This window comes from Eurosta solidaginis, chromosome 1 (assembly GCF_040869045.1).
Source record: "Eurosta solidaginis isolate ZX-2024a chromosome 1, ASM4086904v1, whole genome shotgun sequence".
In the NCBI taxonomy this organism is placed as follows: domain Eukaryota; kingdom Metazoa; phylum Arthropoda; class Insecta; order Diptera; family Tephritidae; genus Eurosta; species Eurosta solidaginis.
Genome location: NC_090319.1, coordinates 14,402,988 through 14,427,250, shown reverse-complemented (window position 1 = coordinate 14,427,250; position 24,263 = coordinate 14,402,988). Strand labels below are relative to the sequence as shown.

The 24,263-nt window shown below is 37.2% G+C and overlaps 2 protein-coding genes across 2 annotated transcripts in view; one reads left to right on the top strand and one right to left on the bottom strand.

Annotated features, from left to right (window-relative positions):
• The window catches only part of LOC137249585 (dipeptidase 1), a 704,181-nt gene that overhangs the window by 548,197 nt on the left and 131,721 nt on the right, over positions 1-24,263 (bottom strand). The window lies entirely within an intron of this gene.
• Sdr (Secreted decoy of InR) overlaps positions 8,534-24,263 on the top strand; it is a 40,068-nt gene continuing 24,338 nt past the window's right edge. Inside the window, 1 exon segment of the mRNA XM_067781123.1 lies at positions 8,534-8,680. The gene's annotated coding sequence lies outside the window, so the exon portion shown is untranslated.

Here is a 24,263-nt window from a genome sequence, read left to right as displayed (position 1 = left end):
ATCTTCGTAAACCTAAATCAATTTTAAGTAGTTTTGTACCGAAAGTTTCAATTGAAGAACCGTTTGCTGCAGTCAAAGTAAGATCCGAATTTCTTTTATAAATTTTAGATTTAGAAAATGGAATAACTGATACGACTGCGCCGGTATCGATAAGAAAATTAAGTTTATTGAATTTATTAAATATGAATAGGCGACGAGTAGGTTTAATAATAGTTCCATTATCCGTCACCGTCATAATGGATTGTTTCAGTTTAAATTTTGTTCGGAATTTGAATTGTGATTTTGATTAAAATTGCATGGCGGTATACATTTAACCCTTTCGCCCCTACTGGGACAATACGTCCCAGCAAACTTCAAATATGTTTATAACTTTTAGTTTTTATCCAATTACGCATAGAAATGTGCCCAATAAAACCTTGAAGCATTCTTTGATGATCAGTAAATTTCCCGTTACCCAATATTTTGCACAGACATGTCGCGAAATTTCATCAATAACGCGTTGTATTTCAGTGTGAAACGTCTATCTGGTACCGTTTTTATTCGTAATATACCGCTTGCTGTAAAGTTTAGGTGTGAATAAATATTATTCCTTCGAAATTGGAAAGAAATTATAATGAAAAAAGTAAGTTTTTTATATTTATAACTGCATTGGGACATATAAATCCCAATAATGCATTTGTGTGGGATAATAATATTCCAATAATTGTTTATACAGTTAGATGTGTACAAATTTTTGGCCCTTTTGGTATTATAGGGATTTATTCGTCCCACCTATAAATGTTAATAAATGTTATTGGGATTATATATCCCAGGATAACGGTATGCCAAACATCTTATATTTTAGTCATATTACAGGATAAGCTGTCGCAATGATGAAAACACCGCCTGATTTCGAAAAAAAACTCAGGGGTGAAAGGGTTAAGAGCGTTTTTCTTAAATTTTTTGTGATACCAACAAATAGTTGGTGTGAATTAAAATAACGATTGTTTGAAAAATTTCTGTATCTTGAAAAATTTCGAGATTTAGATCTATTTCTATCTTTAGATCTTGACTGGATTTGTAATTGATTAATATCATTAGAAATTTTATTTAAATTTTGATAAATAGCCGTAGTTAATTCAGTTAAATTTTTAACGCATTGTTCTAAAATATTATTATTTATACTCGAAACTATAGGAGGTTTGGAAGAATGAGGTTTGTTGATTAGATCAAAAAGTTTGTCAGCTTAAATAATTACTTCATCTTTATTTTGATTGTTACTAGAAGTTAAATGGATTTGTATTTCTTGTGGCAATTTACGAATCCATAATTTGAAAAGTAATTCTTGACTTAAAATGGAGTCAGTACCTTTAAGTGATTTCATAAATCTGAATAATTCAGATGGTGAACGATCACCAAGTTCAGGTTTTGAAAATAATTGTTCTAATCGTTTCTCTTCACTAAGAGAAAATCTTTCACATAAAATTTTTTTGATTGTATCATATTTATTGAAAAGAGGAAGAGGGTTAATAACGTCTAAAATTTTAGATATAGTATCTCGTTGAAAAGTAACTAAAACATTTTGAAATTTTAAATTATCATCATTGATATTGTTAATTTCAAATTGTCCTTCAACAAGTAAAAACCAGGCACCGGGAAATTCTTGCCAAAATTGCTGTAATTTAATAGATTTAGTAGAAGAAACATTTGTAAAGTTATCTTGTGTTGAAGTATCTTGCGTTATATTATAGATGTTGTTTTGTGTTGTATTAATGTTAGAATTTTGAGTTGTATTGTGAGCCATTGTGTTATTTGTATAGTTGTTATTTTGATTATCAGAATTTGTAAACTTACGGGTTCGTATTGGTGAACGTAGGACCATATAAAAAAAAAAAAATTAAATGAATAATTTGAAAATTTGAAAATATTTAAGAATTTTTTCGAAAGTGAGTTAACAATTTAAATACAATATTTAATTTTATATAAAAAATAAGTAAATTTAAATAATTTATATTAAAATTGTTAAAGTATAAAAATAATCTTAAAATAAATTTGAAAATTTAAAATGTGTAAAATTTTAATTTAAATTATAATTGAAAAATTTTTAATTTAATAGTAAAATAAAAATTATACTTACATAAAATTAAATTTAATAAAAAAATATTAAAATTAATAAGTAGTTGATTGATGATTGTTGAAAAATTTCTTGAAATTAATATCTGTATTGTTTGATGTCGCAATGGTTTTAAAATATGCAATGGCTTTTTTGTTTTCTTTATAAATCTCTTCATTTTCATCGTGATGTCTTCATTTTAAATCTGTTCTTGTGTGTATTGTATGCAAAATTGTTGTAATAGCTCTTGTTGTTGTGGCTTGGAAAACCCAATCGTTGCTTTTAAGAGTATTATGTTGTAAAGGTTTTTTTTATTTTATTTACACACACATTTTTAGAGTTCTTTATTAATTAAGAAATCGTAGACGAATTTTATTTTGTATTTTTGTTTATGTTGCATAAAATAAATTCGTCTATGATCCAAGTTGACTTTGGTTTTAAAGTTCGGTTTAAATTTCGTTCTAAAGTTGTAGGATCATTGGTAGGATCGCCAATATATTTGGTAATAAACCAAATATTTATTTTATTTTTAAAAATTTATTATTATTTATTTTTGAGTTTAAATATTTTCATACTAATAAGAATTTTCTTTTTTTTGAAGTTATTCAAAAATTTTAAGATAACACGAAAACTCAATTAAAAATTATTTTAAAAATTAAAGTAAAGAGTACAAAGTAGTTAACACTATAGCATGTTTGCACGTATGGTTGGCAGCGAACACACACACAAACTGCTTTATTTCGATTAGTACAAACATAGATATTTCAAGGTTTAATTTCTAGTAAATAATATTTCATTGGGTGACTCATTGCTGAGTTATATCTGTGTAAACTACAGTTTTTAGATTCTTACTCCATTTTAGGAATTTTCCAGCTACTTTTGTACCATTAGTCGCATTATGCCAAAATTAACCATTTCACTTAGCTAAGCTTTAAAAAGCAAAAACCCGTTTTGAAATTGGAGCTTTCTTTGCGAAGTTACTACATCACATCCATTGGCGCTTAACCGCCTAAGCGATTTTGGCCGCTTCGTAACAAGCCACGCCAGCAGTTCCTGTTTCGAGATTACTGACGCTAATTCGGAGAACCAAGGGAGGTCAAGTGGAGGTCTCCCCCTTCCTCAGCTTCCAAACTGTAGTGTCAACCGAAATAGTTCCTTGGACGGAGAGTCTTTCTTCATTCACATAACATGAGCTAGCCAGAGAAGTCTTTGCACTATCGCTATATATGCGTAAAGTTCATGAAGATCATCATCCTTCGACACTCGTCCTAGGCATCAGGGACAAGACCATATATCTTTCGGAGAACTTTTCTCTCGAACACTCCAAGAACCCTCTCATCTTTTCTCGAAACCGTCCATGTTCCCGAGTTATCCATCAGCACATGTATGATGATCGACTTATAAATATATATGTATAGCTAACGTCATTAAAAATGAATCGTAGATACCTGACCAAAAGTCTTTGAGAATAGCCAAACAGCGAAATCCTCGAGCTACTTAAATCTCTTATGCACTACAAAAGTTTACAAAACAAACAAATTTAAATTAGAATTTTCAAGTTATCAGAATTTAAAATACTTCCTTATATTTTTCTTGCGAGATATGTACAATATGTATAAAATCAATGTGTACTCGTGTTTTAAAGGTTTATCAATGCTAGCAAAGCTCAAACGAGCTATCTGCTTTTGTAATTTGGTCTGTAAAGGTTTAACCGTCACCTTAGCTCTTAAGAGCATATCACCTGGCAACAATGTAAGTGTACGATTTTATCATTTTGAAACTGGTTTCACCATCCAGACGCAATGCCGAAAAAAATTGCATTGCACGTAAGACACAGATGGATCAGCAAATACATATGTTTGTGCCTTTGTATGTAGATTTGTACACTAATTTAGGATTCATAAGCAAAACGCAATATAAGCATACAAAAATACGCATACTTACATACATTTGTTGGTATGTAACAGGGATGGGCTAGCGTTAAAGAATTAGTCCCGAATCTGCATAGCAACACATTCCATTTTTAGGCATTGAAATCGCTGAACTTCATATTCCTTATTAAAGAGGTGGATCTTAATATCTATCGCTTCCTTGAACTTATGAGGTTCCCAAGTACTACCCATTCTGGAACGTAAGCGTATGTAGTATTATCTGAAAGGTTTTCCAAGGTGATCAGCTGAATTATACAAGAAGCACTAATGTGGTTCAATGGGTGTGATGTCAACGTGACCTCTCAACCGAAAATCGCAAACCTATAAGACTTTTTAACAACTTAGTTGAACTTTGTAGAGACTACGTACAGAACATACAACCAAAGGGTGTGACACAACCGAAAACAGTGTTATGCGGTACATGGTTGGATTAGGTTAAGAAGCCAGCCACCGGGGAGGAGAAGCTCACTTGTACAGCATGAAGATCCATTGTAATGCTACATAAAATAACGACGATGTAAGCTGTAGTTACTTACAGACCGATCTCGGTTTTAGATGGATCATCGGCAGATTAAATTGAGTCAAAAACGAAATACTCTGGCTTGGTTCTGGCAAAAACCGCACATTCCAAGACGAGGCGCATCGATGATTCCACCTCAGCAACCTAAATTCAGCTATACTTGCAAGGGTTTTACAGCATATTAAGACGTAATGCACGGGCTCCTTTTGTTTGTTAAGTGACGCGTCAAAGCCACAATCACCATTTATAAATAATAATACGTCGTCAACAAAACAATTTCAGTAGACTGTAGACCAGAGTGGAGTTCCGAATCCCCTATAGCCATCTACATATGGTACAGTTGTATCCACCAAGGCTAAGAAGTGTAGCATTTCTTGTTAGCATCCCATTCACTGCATCCTTAAACGCGGCAGCACCCGCTTAGGAGAAGCTACAGTGATCAAAAAGCTTGAATGTACGAGGTACATGTAAAAGCTAACAGAACACCACATCCTCCAACCTCTGCGTTCAACTTCGACCCATCTGCGAACCAGTTAACCAACCCGCTGCACCAGATAAATATATATCTCCAGTCCGTTCTCGAGGGAATAGCAACTCCTGGCGCGTAATAGGCAGTCCGATCTGGAGTAGTGTTAAGGTTGCTAAGAAGGTTGGAGTTCCCAAATTAAGAAAGCCCATAGCTCAGCGATCGACTGGACCACAGATTCCTTGCCCGCAATCTTCACATCACATTTGTTTAGCAGAACATTTAATGTCAGCGCTGTTTTTTGCACTTCTACCAAACAGCCGACCCTTACAGCAGAAGTTACAGTTCATTTCGATTATGGTCTTTCACTATTCAACTGCGACTATTGTACAGAAGTTTGTTTCTAAGTTCAACCATAAACCTCTCGTTCCATAAGCCAACGAGGACTTTTCCGATAACCACTTGCCATTGTTTAACGTCTCATCGATGGCTAGAAATGCATCAAGACAAATACATATTGTAACGAATTTAAGGGAAATTCCGCTTATTCCAAACCTTATGCTAACGTTCGAATCTCTAAACTGTTGAATAAATAACTCCAATATACAATAATGCAAAATGGTCTTTATTAGACTAGTTTGAGAGAACTTCACAATAGCACTTATACTTCACAACCAATAGGGTGCTTAAATCAAACTGATTAGTCATTCCTCAACTTGCGCTGCTTTTATACTCTCGGTTTTCTCGTTCACCCATTTTTCCTAAGGTCTAGTAATTTCGCGAACTTCACGCTTGGTTATCAGCCATATACATGTATATTTGTAGTTTGTAGCCATATGCGTGTGTATGTGTGAGTACTACTTCGGCTGATGATTACATGCGATTGTGAGTATCTCTCCGTTGCTTTGTGTTTGTGTATGTGTTTAAATGTTGATTGATTTGTTTACGTACACAAGAGGGGCAGCTTGTTTTATTGTTGTTGTGCCGCTATTTAATAACAACTTAGTGATGTTAAAATTCACCGCAATATGTTATACTTTAGGGACGCCTCTGTTTGCTTAACAATGGAGTTCAGCCGGTTTTCGTTGACCTCATTTATTCCAAAGTAGCAGTTTTCCTTCAGAGTGGGGTCACGCTTTCGCGAAAGCTTCTAAATTAATCCCGCTTGTCTATCGTTTTTATATTCTTTCATTTTATTTCATTTAGTTTAATTATATTTGAAATGATTTTATTTCATTTTATTTTATTTTATTTCATTTTATTTTGTTTTATTTTATTTTATTTTATTTTATTTTGTTTTATTTTATTTTATTTTAGTTTATTTTGTTTTATTTTATTTTATTTCATTTTATTTTGTTTTATTTTATTTTATTTTATTTTATTTTATTTTACTTTATTTTGTTTTATTTTATTTTATTTTATTATATTACATTTTCTTTTCTTTTTTTTCTTTTATTTTATTTTGTTTTCTTTTCTTTTATTTTATCTTAACTTATTTTATTTACTTTATTTTATTTCATTTTATTTTGTTTTGTTTTATATTTTTTTTATTATATGCACATGCCGCGTTGGTTTCTTTCTTCCAAACAAGGAATTGGGGGTGTTTTTTAACCTGAAAATTTCATAATAAAGATTGGTTTTTACTGTGTAATAATTGATATTTTACTAATTTCTAATATTAAACCTAATATTAAATGTCAAGCAATAGAAAGTTGGAAGCTCGGAAAATGAGCCTGTTGTAAAGAGGCCTCTTAAGTAAAGTGTTAAGGAGTCCAGTGTATTTTGTTAAGCCTGTAAAAATTGTATCGTTAAATTTTTTTATGATGATAATTTTTTGGTATTTAGTGAACATTTCTTAAACGCTTCTATTACTGCAAAACTCATTCCACAAATATTTCTAAACCACGAAATTAGGGACACACTTTTTTTGTGATATAATATAATAATACTTTATGTTTTTCATATTTTCTTTAACATTTCATAAGAACCCCTATTTGTTTAGTATTTTAATTATTAAATAAACCCCCGAGGAAGATTTTGATGTAATTTCGTGGTACACTTTTATAAATCTATTCGTCAATAAAAAGCTTTGCGAAGCATAACATTTAACGAAATAATGACATTATAGAACTTTTGTTTATTCATAGTTTTTTATTAAATTTAAAAAAATGTATCAAGATTTCAACTTCTTTACTATTGTTTTGAATGAATATTGATAACAGCAAAAAAAGTTTGAATATAAACCTCAAATTACCGCTTAAAGCGATACCACGAATTTATGTACGTACACCAAATTTGTGCATGCCCCTAATTTCGTGGCATACTGCGCATTTACATTTCAGCAGTGAAACGGAAAGCACGTATTTTTGGTGTGGAGTTATTTATGCGCATATTTTTTTAAACAAATTTAAGAAAACTGCCTCAAACTTAATTCGATCGCCATTCGCTGATTATTGGGTTAATAACTTATTTTATATAAGATTTGACAGTAGCGCTTAATGGTGTCACTAATGAAAACAATAAAAAACAAAAATGGAAAAATAATAAATAAAAGTAATTTTTAGAAAAGTAACAAGTTACATCAATTGAATAATTTTTTTTTTTTTTTATTGTTTATTTTTGTTTTAAACCTTTTTCATTTAATGTTACTTATTTCATATCAATAATGTCTAAAGTTCTAAGAAATCTTAGATTTAATGAAAATATACAATACTATTTTGGTCTTAAATCTCTTTCTTTTCATAAATAAAATACCAATAAAAAAAAATAGTTTAAATTTAAAATTTCTGAATATGAATTTCAGTAAATCAATTTGTGTACCTTTAAAATTTGAGTTTAAAATCAATTATAAATATTTTTCCCAAAAATTATAGATTAACTAAGTACACCGAAATTAGGGACGCTTTACCACGGAATTAGGTACATCAGAAAATTGTTGCCAAGAAATTAGGTACATTTGAGGTACTCACACATTTTCATTTATATAAATTTAAACATTTATTAGTTTTGTTTGAAAGTAGGTGGAAACTTATCTTAATTGATCAGCTAAATGGGAAAAATTTACTTTTTTAGTTTTCATTCATTTGTTTTAACACAAGAGAGGCAGAAAATCAGAAACCTCCTTAGTACCACGAAATTAGTGAAACTTACCTTAAAAAATGCAGTTATCGAACTATCTAACATTATGCAATAAATACCGTGAGTGTGGTTGATCCCGATATCTCGCTCTCGCTCACCTCTATTTTATGCTCCCGTAAGTGTATTGGTTTATTTGATACTATTTATTTCTTGCAAAATACGTACAACCAAAATAAATTGATTTATCTCACCTCAATATCAGACTATATTTCTCCAGTCAGGTACCATATGATGGGTATGAACTTCTCTTTGAACCGCCAATGATCTTCTTCGAATTTTCATTTATGCATTTGCCTTCAACCAAATAGAGCACTAATTGAATGTCAAGGGAAAGAAGCAATAACAAAAAAAGTAAAATAAATATCGATGATGATGAGAGAAGCTTCTCATATCAATTCAACGATCCAATTCGAACAGTTCAATTTCATCTGCGTTGGCGCGTACTTCGAATTCTGGGAGCGAATATTTTTACGGCAAAATAAGAAGTGCGCGGTATAACAACTGTTCAATGATAGTTTTGGAAAAAATTTAAGGTAATGAAAGTGAAAAAAAATATAGATAGATTTATCAAATTGATGCAATACAAACTGCCAATGGCATTGTAATTATTATTCATTAACGCCAACGGGCGCTCTTGTAACTACATATGAATCTACATATTGGACGTTAGTTGACATTTCTAGGCAGCGAGGTCAAATTTTTAATTTAATTAAATACTACATTCGAGTGCAAAAATGTATACATAGCAAAGTGAATAATATTGAAAACAAAAACTTAATACCGGCAATCGACTTTTTTTTGCATACTTACGAGGGCTGTTTCGAATATTTTGCGATTTGTAAGGGAACAGAGAAAATTGTGGATATCATTATCCTGTTTTTATTTTGCAGTATTTTCCAATATAAGAAAAATCAATTTTATTAAGGCGTGTTTTTTGGAGTAATAATTATAATGGGTCTTCTCCTCTTTACCTTGTTCGACACTCGCTTTTGCCTTCGTTCCTGTACACACACGTGTTGTAGCTTTCGTTATTTAGTGCTTACCTTGTCTTTGATATTGTAACGAATTTACTGAAATTCCTCTTATTTGCAACCTTCTGCTAACGTTCGAATCACTAAACTGTTGAATAAATAACTCCAATATTCGATAATGCAAATTGGTCTTTATTAGACTACTTTCAAAATAACACTACTACTTCTCGGCAAATAGCGTGCTTAAATCAAACTGACTTGTCATGCCTCAACTGTTGCTGCTTTTATACTGTTTGATTTTCTCGTTTCTAGAATTTACTAGTTAGTTAGCAGCTATAAATTTCTCAGCTATAACTACAGATGCACGATTTTATAGCTTCTCTCATAGCCCCTGCGCGTGTATATGTGAGTGATACTTGCACAAATGATTGCATACTTTTGGGAGTATCTCAGATATATGCATGTATTTGTGCTTTACTCTCCGCTGCTTGTATGGACATATGGGTAGACATAACGATTGATTTGTTGATGTGCATACAAGTCACTGCTCAGTATCGGCTTAGAGTTAATAGTATCCCTTAGTGTTGCTAATATTCGTCACACTGCCCTCCACCTACGTCTGAACGTCCCCATCAGACAAATATCTCGATCTAAACGCTTCCAACCTTTCCAAATGAACCACTTTCATTTTGGTTCGTGGTTTGCCAATGGTTTGTATACGGTACACTACATCGTTGATCCGTTTTACAACTTTATATGGGCCTTACCCAATTACACTGCAATTTCGGGGACAAACCTTTTTTTCGTTGTGGGTTGTATAACAGCACCAAATCTCCTTCCTGGAAACCTTCCGAATTAATTGCTTTATCGGATCTGGCTTTCATCTTTTTACTCATAATCTTTGTTCGTTGCCTTACAAGATCGTGTATCTCTCTCAGCTCTTCTTCCAAGACTCCAGTGGATTTCTTGACATTTCTCTCCGCATCGACATCTATCCCAAACTTCAAATCAGGTGGCAGTCGAAGGTCATTGCCAAACATTACCTTTGCGGGAGTTTGGCCCGTTGCCTCATGCACTGCCGATCGGTAAGCCATCAAGAATAATGATATGTGTGTATCCCATTCCTTATGGTACTTGTCTACTTCTTTCCTTAAATGCTCCTCCAAGGTTCTATTGAAACGTTCCACCATACCATCGGACTGAGGATGCAATGCAGTTATCCGTGTTTTTCGAATGCCCAACTTCTAACAAATTTCTTGGAACACAGCTGATTCAAAATTCCTGCCTTGGTCAGAATGTAACTCCATTGGTACACCATACCTGGCAACCCAATCGTTTGTAACCACTTCTGCTACTGTTTCCGCTTCTTGGTTTGGGATTGGATATACCTCTGGCCATTTACTGAAATAATCCATAACCACCAGTACGCATTTGTTTCCGCGGTTGCGAACATCCATTGCGATCCTTTCAAATGGTGCATTTCAAATATACTGCTTCATCTGGCCATACCTTCGTGTTTTGGGCCCTTTCGCTCTATTGAAAACCTCGCAGTTGCCAATCCACTCGGTGACCGACTGACGGCAACTAACCCAATAGAATCTCTGCTTAATTTTCTCGAGCGTCTTCGTGATTTCAAGATGACCTCCACTTGGACCGTTATGTAGTTCACTGAGAACGTCGGCAATCGTTTTCCTTGGAACAACTATCAGTTTCCTCTTACTTTGACCATTCTCACTCTCCCATACTCTATGCAAGCAACCGGATATCAACTCTAAACTGTTCCACTGTACCCAGTATGGGTCTACCACGTTATCCCCAAAACAAAATCCTCAAATCAAAATCCCCAAAATCAAAATCCCCAACACAAAATCCCCATTTTATGTGTGAAATAAATTCAAATTAGGTTTAAAATCGCCGCGACCAAAAAAGGCTAAAAATCCATACCAACTTTCTGCATAGGCGGCCTTCGGCCGCGCTTATAAAACATAACCCTGGGCTACGCCATGCCAAGTCCGGGTGTGTGGTATAACCGTGGCTACCGCCTCGGTGTTGTCCTTCTGCGTATTACACGCTTCTGTTCGAATTAGAGCGTCTAGCAGTCCTATATATGGATAAGTAAAAATATTGTCACGGATATTAGCATCCCTAAGCTATACCATCACTAAGGCGATGCTAAGCGATGTTCACGTCAATAATCAAATCATGTATACACATATATAAGGCAGCCGAGAGATGTCACACACAGATGCATTTACTTATACGCCTATGTGTGTGCGAGAGACTGTAAACTACAAACTCACATACATCTGAGAGACGCTGAAAAGTAGAAAATTGTAAACAAGTAGAAACTATATGAGAACTATAAACACTCGAAATAGTTGGTAAGTTCTGGAAATAGAAGAGCCTAGATGTATGCAGCGTAAACTATAAAAGCGGCACAAGCGAGTAAAATGGAATTCAGTTTGATTTGAATTGTCAAGCAGCTACGAGTAAGACGATATCTAGCGAGCAATAGCATTATTATTTTGAAAGTCAGTTTCCTTTAAGATATCAGTTTGGTTATTAAGCTATTCGTTGCACAGTTTGAGTGTTATTGTGAAGTATTTTAATAAAGGCCATTTTTCCGTTATTCAATATTGGAGTTATTTATTCAACAGTTTAGCGATACGATCCTAGCAAAAGGGCAAATAAGAGGATTTGCAAGTAAAATTCGTTACAATTGGTGTCAGAAGAGGAATTGTTGAATAAATTCCGAAGATTGGGAATACAACTTGGGCATGGCAAAGTTCAGTGAATTGAAGATCCAGCAACTGAAAAAGGAGTTGGAGAACCGTGGATTAAATACAACCGGCAATAAGATCGAACTTCAAGCACGGCTACGAGAGGTAATGGAGTCGCAAGGAATTGATGTGGACGAGTTTGTCTTTTATCCTGATGGGGACGAAACAACAACAAAAATTGAAGAGAAAAACGAAACATCGCAGACGGTTACCAGCACAGACTTGAACATGATATTGGCTGCAATAACTGCTCAAACATCGACAGTAACATCCAAGATGGAAGCGCAAGAGGCACGTATAACAGAAATGTCATCACAAATATCCACCAACATGTCATCTCAGCTGGAATCGCAGGAGACACGCATAACATCCAAGATTGAAGCACAAGAAACGCGTATGTCAGAAATGTCGACACAGATTACATCGAAGATTGAAGCACAAGAAACGCGTATGGCAGAAATGTCGACACAGATTACATCAAAAATGGAGACACAACTGAAAGCACAGGAGGCACGCATAACAGTACAACTCGAAGCACAAGAGGCGCGTATATCATCAAAACTCGAAGCACGTATGGACGAGAAAATAACGCAGTTTGAGGAAAAAATCGAAGCCGAGGTGGATGCTTTGAGAGGTCGTATACAAGAGTTGCAATTAAACCGCCCAGCTGTTTCAGCAAGCAATACAAAGGTAAAAACACAATCCTTTGACGGTTCTGTTCCTTTTCAGGTCTTTAAGCTACAGTTTGAGAAGACCGCAGCAGTGAACCAATGGAATGCTGAAGATAAAGTTGCAGCTCTGTTCGTGGCACTGAAAGGGCCTGCCGCGGAAATCTTACAGACCATCCCAGAGTACGAGCGGAACCACTACGAAACATTGATGAGCGCTTTAGAGAGACGTTACGGAAGCGAGCATAGGAAACAGATATTCCAAATTGAGTTGCAAAACCGCTACCAAAAAGCAAATGAGACATTGCAGGAGTTTGCTTCAGATATTGAAAGATTGGCTCATCTTGCAAATGCGGACGCACCCGTGGAATACACTGAAAGGGTAAAAATCCAGAGTTTCATAAATGGCATACGGGACGTGGAAACGAAGCGAGCTACATACGCAAACCCAAAGCCAACATTCGCAGAAACGGTGTCACAAGCTCTGATTCAGGAAACGGCGTCGCTTCTGTGTAAGCCAGTTTTCAAAGCACGCCGTGTGGAAGTAGAAAGGCCAGAGTGGGTAGACGCAATATTGGAGGCACTGAAAGGATCGCAAAAGCGAAGTGAAAAAGTTATCAAATGCTTCAAATGCGGGAAGTCCGGTCACATAGCACGTCATTGCGATCTTGGTCTTAATAGTTCCAACAATGTGGGTGGCCGTAAACGCAAAGCTGGAGGAGATGAGCAAGAGCGAGTAAGAGGTAGAGAGCTAGATCCAGCTATTGAATGCCCTGTGATATCTGTGTCGCAAAATGGAAGGAAATCAAGCAGTCTTACCGTCAGAGGGAATGTGGATGGCAAAGAACGAGTACTGACTGTAGATACGGGCGCATCTCATTCCTTGATCCGATCTGACTTGGTCAACAGGAGAGTAAAACCGTTACCTGGAGCAAAGTTGCGTACGGTCACTGGCGACTATAACCAAGTTCAGGGAGAAGTGATATGTGAAGTATTGATTGGGAAGGTCATGGTTCTACACAAATTTGTTGTGGTGGAGATTGTTGATGAAGTTATATTGGGAGTGGATTTCTTGGTTGACCATGACATCAAGATCGATATGCAGAGAAGGGTGATGTGTTATGAGAACCAAGATGTGCCACTTAACTTTAGTTTGGAAAAAGGGTTCAGCAGTAATCGGGTACTGGTGGAGAAGACTCGACGAAGGCCACGAAATTCAAAGGTAAAGGTTGATGGAACAAATGGGCCAAACAAATCAAAACCGAAGGTACCTGTGAGAGAAACACTGGCATTGAAAAGCCCTAACGGACGTACTGAAACGAAGAAAGAATGCAAGGGTGGTTTCAAGCCAAGGCACTCAACTGTTGTGAAGCGTCGGAACGATACTGATTATGCAAAGGAAATCCGTCCAGCGCAAGCTCTGCGAAGTAGTTCTTCATTGGTCAAGCAACAGAGTGCTAGGGAACGATCCAGGATAATGAGTAGTAAGATGAAACACAGGTACGACAAGGAAAATAATTCGAAAGGTTTCTTGGCGGGAGATTTGGTACTGTTATACAACCCTCACCGGCGGAAAGGTGTTCCATCCAAATTTCGGTGCAGTTGGGAAGGCCCGTACAAGGTTGTGAAGAAGATCAGTGATACCATCTACCGCATACAAAGCATTGAGAAACCACGGAGTAGAAGAGTGGTACATTTGGCGATGCTAGCACCGTTTAGATCGAGAGATTTGTCTGATCGGGACGATCAGACTTAGGTGGAGGGCAGTGTCACGGATATTAGCATCCCTAAGCTATACCATCACTAAGGCGATGCTAAGCGATGTTCACGTCAATAATCAAATCATGTATACACATATATAAGGCAGCCGAGAGATGTCACACACAGATGCATTTACTTATACGCCTATGTGTGTGCGAGAGACTGTAAACTACAAACTCACATACATCTGAGAGACGCTGAAAAGTAGAAAATTGTAAACAAGTAGAAACTATATGAGAACTATAAACACTCGAAATAGTTGGTAAGTTCTGGAAATAGAAGAGCCTAGATGTATGCAGCGTAAACTATAAAAGCGGCACAAGCGAGTAAAATGGAATTCAGTTTGATTTGAATTGTCAAGCAGCTACGAGTAAGACGATATCTAGCGAGCAATAGCATTATTATTTTGAAAGTCAGTTTCCTTTAAGATATCAGTTTGGTTATTAAGCTATTCGTTGCACAGTTTGAGTGTTATTGTGAAGTATTTTAATAAAGGCCATTTTTCCGTTATTCAATATTGGAGTTATTTATTCAACAGTTTAGCGATACGATCCTAGCAAAAGGGCAAATAAGAGGATTTGCAAGTAAAATTCGTTACAATATGTATTGCCAAAACATGAATATATAGTTATACATACATAAATATGAATGAAAGAGGAAAGAGATATTGCTATTTTTTACACGGTCATGATGTTTATCATAGCACTGCGATTTTGTGTTTGGGGATTTTGATTTTGGGGATTTTGAATTTGGGGATTATATGTTTGGGTATTTTTTTTTTCTTTGGGGATTTTGTGTTTGGGTATTTTTTTTTTTTTGGGATTTCGTGGCACTCCCGCCCAATATGACTTCGCAATGGGACTCTCTGCTGACATCTCCTCTCTATTTGGTCTTTCGTTTCTTTCGAGCCCTTGCATAACATGTGACAGATCTGTATCTTATAGCTGACACTTCCTTAGTTGTTCCTTGTCCCATTCATGCGTACACGTTATAGTCATTACCCGGACATATATAATGTCTTCTTTAGCCTCGGCCTTTGAACAGTGCTTGCATTCCAAACTACATGATCTTCGTGACATTGCATTGGCATTCCCATGGGTACTACCTTTCCGATGCTCAATGGAAAAGTCATAGCTTTGTAGCCGCTCAATCCACCGTGCCAATTGTCGTTCCACATTACGGAACTGCAGAAGCCATTTCAACGCTGCGTGATCTGGCCTGACGCGGAATCGCTGGCCGTAGAGGTATTTGTGAAAATGTTTAATACGCTCTACCAATGCCAACAGCTCTCTCCGTGTAACGCAGTAGTTCCTCTCTGCTTTCCCAATTGAACGGATGTTATATGCGACTACCTTCTCGTGTCCATCAACCAGTTGTGACAAAACGCCTCCTATAGCATATCCGCTCGCATCTGTATCTAGAATAAACGTTGCTCCTGGAATCGGATATGCCAACATTGAGGCAGTGCACAAACGCTCTTTCAATGTTTGGAAAGCCACTTCTTGCTCCTTCTTCCATTCAAAAGCTTTATTTTTTCTTGTAAGCTCGTGGAGGCTATGGGCTACGCTGGTAAAATTTGGTACAAATCGGCGGTAATATGTGCACAGCCCAAGGAAACTTCTCAATTCATGTAGATTCTGTGGTCTTGGCCAATCTTTTACAGCCTCTATATTTTCGTTCGCAGTGCAGATGTCCTCTGTCGTTACCTTGTGACCCAAATAATTGACTTCCTTTTTAAACAGCGCACACTTTTTGGGACTTGGTTTCAGACCAGAGCCAGCTATTCTTTGGAAAACTTGCTGAGATGTTTTTAAGATGTTCATCAAAGTTCTTGCCCAATACGATGATGTCGTCCAGGTACACCAAGCATGTTTTCCAATGTAGTCCTTTCAATACCTGATCCATGAGTCTCTCAAAAGTATCTGGTGCATTACAAAGTCCAAAATGCATTACTGTAAATTGCCAAAGACCATCTGAAGGCTGTTTTCTCTTTGTCTTCCTGCTTGGCGTCCACTTGCCAGTAGCCACTTTTCAAGTCCAGTGTGGAAAACCATTTCATACCAGAGAGCGAGTCCAGAGTGTCGTCAATTCTTGGCAATGGGTAGCTATCCTTTTTCGTAACGTCATTCAACTTCCGGTAGTCCACGAAAAACCTCATTTTTCTATCCTTCTTTTTACAAGTACTACCGGTGAGCTCCATGGACTAGCTTATGGTTCGATGACGCCGCTGTCGCTCATTTCTTGTATGATTTGACTCACAACTTCCCGCTTCGCCAGTGGAACACTACGTGGAGCTTGAGTGATCGGCCTCGCATCTCCAGTGCCAATTTGATGTTTCACAACGTTGGTGCGGCCTGGTTTGGAGCCATCTTGGTCAAATATGTTCGCGTACTTTAGGTGCAGTTATCTTGCCTTGCTCTGATGGGCTTCCTCTAGCCCCTACGTCCATGCCGTGATGTCATTTGAAAAGTGTTGCTGGTTGAAACGTGTTCCTGGAGCTGTACACTGTTAATAAAGCCTCTTGGCATCTTCCCAATATAGTTCCTTTGGTCAGTTTGATTAGTGACTTGAACTCATTGAGTACTCTTACCGGAATACGTCCATCTTGTTTTGTCATAGCCAGGGTTTTTCCTACAAGTATGTTCGGTGTTGATTTGTTTGCTGCCTCGACAACCCACAATTTGTTTATCCCACAGTCTCCATCAACCTTTGCCCAGATGACTGCTTCTGATTTTGGTGGCATTTGCTGACTGTCTTCCACCAGCACTCGTTTACTGCTGTAGCCTCTCTCGTAGCCGAAATTAAGTGGCACATCCATGTTCCTATATCGCATCGTCTTGCTTTGCGTATCGATCTTGATGATTTGGTCGATTAAGAAGTCCACTCCAATTATGATTTCATCAACAATCTCTGCCACTATAAAATTGTGTAGTACCATGACGTTCCCACGTGCTACTTCTCCAATTACCTGTGTGTCCTCTCCCGTGGCTGTACGTAATCTAGCTCCAAGCAATGGTCTTATCTTCTTGTTGACTAAATCTGATCGAATGATGGAATGAGATGCACCCGTATCTACAGTCAGTAAACGTTCCTTTCAATCCACGTGTCCTCCGACAGTAAGATTGTTTGACCTTCTTCCAATTTGCGAGATATAGATTATGGGGCAATCAATTGAGGGAGCCAGCTGTCGCACCTTGCGGCTGACTCGCTTTAGTTTAACGATTGAGTGGACTTGAAGACTTGCTCATCTCCTTCAGCTCTACGTTTACGGCTACCCACATTGTTGGAACTATTGGGACCGGTGCTGCAATGTCGTGCAATGTGACCTGCGTTGCCGCACTTGAAACATTTCATAACTCCGGCATTTTTCTCTTTTGATCCCTTCAGTGCTTCCAAAATTGTGTCTACTCAATCTGGTCGTTCCACTTTTACACGATGAGCTTTGTACGCGGGCTTACTCAAAAGTGACACTGTTTCCTGAGTCAGTACATAGTATACCGTTTCAGCAAATGTTAGCTTTGGGTTTGCGAATGTAGCTCGCCTCGTTTCCACGTCCCTTATGCCATTTATAAAACTCTGGATTTTTACACTCTCGGTGCATTCCACGGGTGCGTCGGCATTTGCTAAATGGGCCAGCCTTTCGACATCCGATGCGAACTCCTGCAAAGTTTCATTCGATTTTTGGTAACGGTTTTGCAACTCAATTTGGTATATCTATTTCCTGTGTTCGCTTCCGTATCGCCTCTCTAGAGCGCTCATCAATGTTTCATAGTTGTTCCGTTCGTACTCTGGAATCGTCTGCAAGATTTCAGCTGCAGACCCTGTCAATGCCACGAACAGTGCGGCAACTTTATCTTCAGAATTCCAGTTGTTCACTGATGCAGTCTTTCCAGCTGAAGCTTAAACACCTGGAAAGGAACAGAACCGTCAAAGGATGGTGTCTTTACCATTGGATTACTCCCTGAAACTGCTTGAGGGAGCCAGCTGTCGCCCCTTGCGGCTGACTCGCTTTAGTTTAACGATTGAGTGGAATTGGAGATTTGCTTATCTCCTTCAGCTCTACGTTTACGGCCACCCACATTGTTGGAACTATTGGGACCGGTGCTGCAATGTCGTGCAATGTGACCTGCGTTGCCGCACTTGAAACATTTCATAACTCCGGCATTTTTCTGTTGTGATCCCTTCAGTGCTTCCAAAATTGTGTCTACTCAATCTGGTCTTTCCACTTCTACACGATGAGCTTTGTACGCGGGCTTACTCAAAAGTGACGCTGTTTCCTGAGTCAGTGCATAGTACACCATTTCAACAAATGTTAGCTTTGGGTTTGCGTATGTAGCTCGCTTCGTTTCCACGTCCCTTATGCCATTTATAAAGCTCTGGATTTTTAAACTCTCGGTGTATTCAACGGGTGCGTTGGCATTTGCTAACTGGGCCAGCTTTCCACATCCGATGCGAACTCCTGCAAAGTCCCATTACATTTTTGGTAACGGTTTTGCAACTCAATTTGGTATATCTGTTTCCTGTGTTCGCTTCCGTATCGCCTCTCTAAAGCGCTCATCAATGTTTCATAGTTGTTCCGTTCGTACTCTGGAATCGTCTGCAAGATTTCAGCTGCAGGATCTGTCAATGCCACGAACAGTGCAGCAACTTTATCTTCAGCATTCCAGTTGTTCACTGATGCAGTCTTCTCAAGCTGAAGCTTAAACAACTGGAAAGGAACAGAACCGTCAAAGGATGGTGTTTTTACCATTGGATTACTCGCTGAAACTGCTGGGCGATTTAGTTGCAACTCCTGTATACGACCTCTCAATGTTTCAATCTCGGCATCGATTTTGTCCTCTAGTTGTAAAATTTTTGTATCCTGCGCCTCCAACTTCGAGGAAATACGTCCTTATTGCTCTTCCAGTTGCGCAGAGATCTGTGATGATATCTGCTCTGAAATTTGCGTCGATATATCGGATATTCGTGCCTCTTGTGCTTCAATCTTGGAGTTTATGTGTGTCTCCTGCGATATATGTTTTCTCTTCGGCCAGTTGAGATGTTACATTTGTCTTTTGTTCTTCCAGTTGAGATGACATTTCGATTGATATTTGTGACGACATTTGCTTCAACACTGCTAGTATCACGTTATTATCAACACTCGCCAATGGATTCGGAGTCTCTATCTTCTCCTCCATTTTAGTCGCTGGGTCCTCCACATGAGGATAAAAGACATACTCGTCCACATCAATTCCTTGCGACTCCATTACCTTTCGTAGCCGTGCTTGAAGTTCGATCTTATTGCCGGTTGTATTCAATCCACGGTTCTCCAACTCCTTTTTCAGTTGCTGGATCTTTAATTCACTCAACTTTACCATGTCCAAGTTGTATTCAAAATCTTCGGAGTTTATTCAACAACCCCCTTTTGACACCAATTGTAACGAATTTACTGAAATTCCTCTTATTTGCAACCTTCTGCTAATGTTCGAATCACTAAACTGTTGAATAAATAACTCTAATATTCGATAATGCAAATTGGTTTTTATTAGACTACTTTCAAAATAACACTACTACTGTTCGACAGATAGCATGCTTAAATCAAACTGACTTGTCGTGCCTCAACTGATGCTGCTTTTATACTGTTTGATTTCCTCGTTGACATATTTCTAGGCGCTCCTATTTCTAGAATTTACTAGTTAGTTAGCAGCTATAAATTTCTCAGCTATATATACAGATGCACGATTCTTATAGCTTCTCTCATAGCCCCTGTGCGTGTATATGTGAGTGATACTTGCACAAATGATTGCATACTTTTGGGAGTATCTCAGATATATGCACTGCTCAGTATCGGCTCAGAGATGATAGTTTCCCTTAGTGTTGCTAATATTCGTCACAATATTTATTTGAAAGCTGTGCCAATTCTCGTAGCTAAAACTTTGATATGACGTGCGCTGTACTCGAGCACAACTTATGTTTAACAGTTTCGTCCTGCAGCGATATGGTAAGAAGAACGCCAACCATGAGTCTACAGAACCTAGTTTTAAGTAATAAGATTCATTTTAACTAGTAAGACTACGATTAGATTGGACATCTATACCTTCACTACTATCTTCTTCTATATGACCAGCGACAGTATTAGACGGAGGGGATTCTTTTCTCTGCATTCAGTGCTATTCAGCCTTTATTAACTGTATCCTCCACGCGGAGCTTCCATAACAATTTGCGGTCTAGCACGAATTCAAGATATTTTGCACTGTATTGCTTCTAAAACTTCTTTAAACCTCGGTGGTTTGTTCTACGTTAGAATACGCTGTGTTTATACGGAGACCATTTTACGATTGCCATATAAAGAGGCTAGAAAGGGTACAAAAGACCTTCATAAAATTTGCCCTGCGCAGATCACTCAGAGAAAAACGCCGTTCTAAAATCCAGCACCACCGGACTCAATTCAAGTTTTTCATGTTCTTACTTTTTTGTTCTTGAAAAACGAACGACCTGTTCTTAAAACAACAACCTTGTTCTTGAACTGACACCATTTTCTTGAAAAGAGAACGGCTGGTCTTAAAATAAAACAAATGTTCTATTAGTGAGAGCGATGTTCTTAAATTAAACCCAAGAACAAAAAACGGTACAATTCGTGTGCACCACAACATTAAATACAACATTTGGCACCAGCTATCAAGCATTCGTAGTGGCCCAGAGGCTATGATGTTGCGCTTGCGATCCTGTGGCGCGAGTTCGATCACCGTCAAACTCTGAACTTTTTTAAAACAATTTTTTTATGTTCTATTTTATTAACTCTAAGTTTTCGTTCAGTTCCATTCACATATGCACAGGTAATTCTCAAACTTGTTATGAAATGTTTTAAGTATATATGCAGATTACATCTTCAAATAAGAATAATTTCTCAATAAGAGAAATGTATGAGAAAATGCTTATTATGCATTTTTTCTTAAACTTTTGAATTTTAGTAACAATTCTTTTGTTATAAATATTTTTTATTTATGACAAAAAAATTATTATTAATAAAAAATAAATAAATATATTTAAAAAAATATTTTCCCCTCCCGCCAAAGATCAAGCACGAATCGTTCTTGAATTGAGACCGAAAAATGTTTTATCGACCCCAAATCGTTCTCGAAGCGTGAGAACGAAAATTCTTAAATCAAGCCAAAGTAGTGCTTGAAATGAGCACAGAAGTTTCACACATCAATACCAAACTGGTCATAAAATACGAACGGTGTGCTTGGAAAAACTGTTCTTAAAACAAGCCCATCGGTCACAAGTTAAGAAAAAACGTACTTAACAGACTTTTGTCAACGGATGTTCTTAATTTTGAACTTGTTTCGTTCATTTTAGAACGATTTTTTCTCTGAGTGATTAAACTTTTAAGAGCCTATTCCCGTCTTATAATTATAGATGTCTTCTTATTAACCTTAAGACGTTGGATAACAGAAGAATCTTGCTTTGGCTTAACTTTATGTTTGACATAATTCACGGCAAAGTAGACGCTCCGACTCTTTTATAACGAATTAACTTCTTGGTTCCACAGAGGAACCTAAGAAGTAATGAATTGTTTTTTATTGAATGCGTGGGCATTAGCTATGCATATTATGCTCCTCTCATCCTTCTCAAATTCTTTGAATATAGATCTCTTAATTGAAAAATCTAAATTCAATTTACAATTAAATGAATTTTTCAGGGGCTGAAACTGTTATTCCTTTTATAATATAAATCCTTTCAAAACTATTAATTTTGGACTTTAAATATATTTGGATCAATATAAAAATTATTTTCGGATTTTTATTTTTTGAGTCCGATAGAACTAGTTAAACTCAGACTTTTAAAAATAAAAGTCCCGAAATAAAAGTCAAATTAAGACTTTTATTTTTTAAGGCCGAAATAAAAGTCCCGCTTGATAACAAAGAAATAAATTTCTTTTTTAATTCGGATACGCCGTTTCTTTGTTATCAAGCGGGACTTTTATTTTTAAAAAGTCCGAGTGTAACTAGTTTTATCGGAGGATGCATGATTCGACATGATATTGCTATAGGGATACCTGGAACCTCAAACATTTTCACCTAGGACAATTTTTTGATAATAAAAAAGTATAATCTTACTAGTTAGCGTATATCCCTATTCGAAACCTTAAATCTCTTAATATATCTGATCATAACCACTTTATTTGTGTTGCTGCTAAGCCCAACGTCAGCTGCACAAAAATGGTTGTATATTCCGAAGCCTCCGATTCAGTTGCACCGCGGGTTTCTTCGAACAAAGCGATCTGCTTTCGGTCGACTTCTACGGCCGCATGGGCCTATGCCAAGCGTTCACGCTCCTGGTTGGTTGGATCGACCACGGCTTTCTGGTGCTGACAGCCATTAATGCTGTCTTGTTATGCGACCTATGACCTTATTCTCCTTATCTTCGTGCATTTTTGAGTGATCCATCTTGGTTGCAGTGGGGGCGGTGGTAGCATGCTCATCTACCATAAGGGAGGCACTGGGTTAAAGTCCTGGTAAAATTAGTATGAAATACTTTAAAAAACATTTTCTAAGCGGGGTCGCTTCTCGCTGATGATTTGGCAAACCCTCCGCGTGGTTTTCTGTCATGAAAAGCTGTTCAGTGAAAACTCATCTACCTTACAGATGCCTTTCGCAGTCGATATAAAAGATGTAGGTTCCCTCTCGGCAATTGGAAAGAAAAATTAAAAACTAGCACGACGAATTGGAAGAGAAGGTCGGCCTAAATCGTTTCGGACTTATATTCTCACCTTCCCGTTAAGACAGGCTCAACAGTTTATTATTGAATACGAGGAAGAAAAACCACCCGCTGTAGAAGCGTCTCTTGGTGTAGTCAGATCCAAGTAAAAATCGGGAAGGCTTCGCTAAAATACAGCCGAATAAACCCTGCGATTCATACAAAAGGCTGGGTTCGCATAACACTTACGATGGTATTTATCTCTTCGTGGAGCTTTAGTATCGGCTGTCTCGCTAGATTCTCGGATCTCTAAATACTCGTAGAGCTCTTCTGAAACACAACCGAAAATTTTCACAAAACCACAAGTAAAAAATAAGGGAGTGGATTTAATACTGCCAATGCGGCGGCTAAATTAAAGTTTGATAAGCTCGTGAGCTTTAAGAGCATTTTAGGAGACGAGAATCTCGCGAAAAGCCAAGGTCTCGATCAGCGTTGCCAGATTGACGACGCCGTCGTCATTTTGACGATATTCAACTAGAATGACGCTTGGACGATTTTGTAATGAAAAATGACGATTTAAGCCAACATTCCAAATCCGTTTTCTATTCTACATAGTTGCGCCGGTAAAGACTGGCTTAATGCTTTCTGTAAACGCCACAAGGACAAGTTAGGTATCCATTCTCCTACTGGAACTTCGTTTGACAGATCAAAAGATATCAATAAATAAAATGTTAATTTGTCTTTTGATTTGCTTGAGGAAGAGTTTGAGAAGCATACATTTTCAACCACTCACATTTATAATGTTGATGAGACGGGGCTTACCGCTGTGCAAAGCAAATTTTCAAAATTTTAGAAATAAGGTTTTTCAATTAGATGAAAATTTTTCTAAGCTGGGTGGCCCCTCTGCTTTGCAGATGCCGTTCGGAGTCGGCATAAATCATGTAGGTCCCGTCCGGCCAATTCGTAGGGAATATCAAGAGGAGCACGACGCAAAGAAGCCTTAGATCTCGGCCTTAGATCTCTTCGGAGGTTATCGCGCCTTACATTTATTTTTTTTATTTATTTATTATAAGGGTCAGACTGGGCAGGTTGCAGTTAACGGTTTCAGATGTACTGGTATATAACCATTCGATCGAAATATTTTTACTGATGCAGACTATATTGCTGCAAATGATATGTATGAGCACGTAAATGCCGAAAACTCTGAAGTTTCCGAGCAAAATAATGCAACTTCGGAGACTGGACGTACTCTTACTT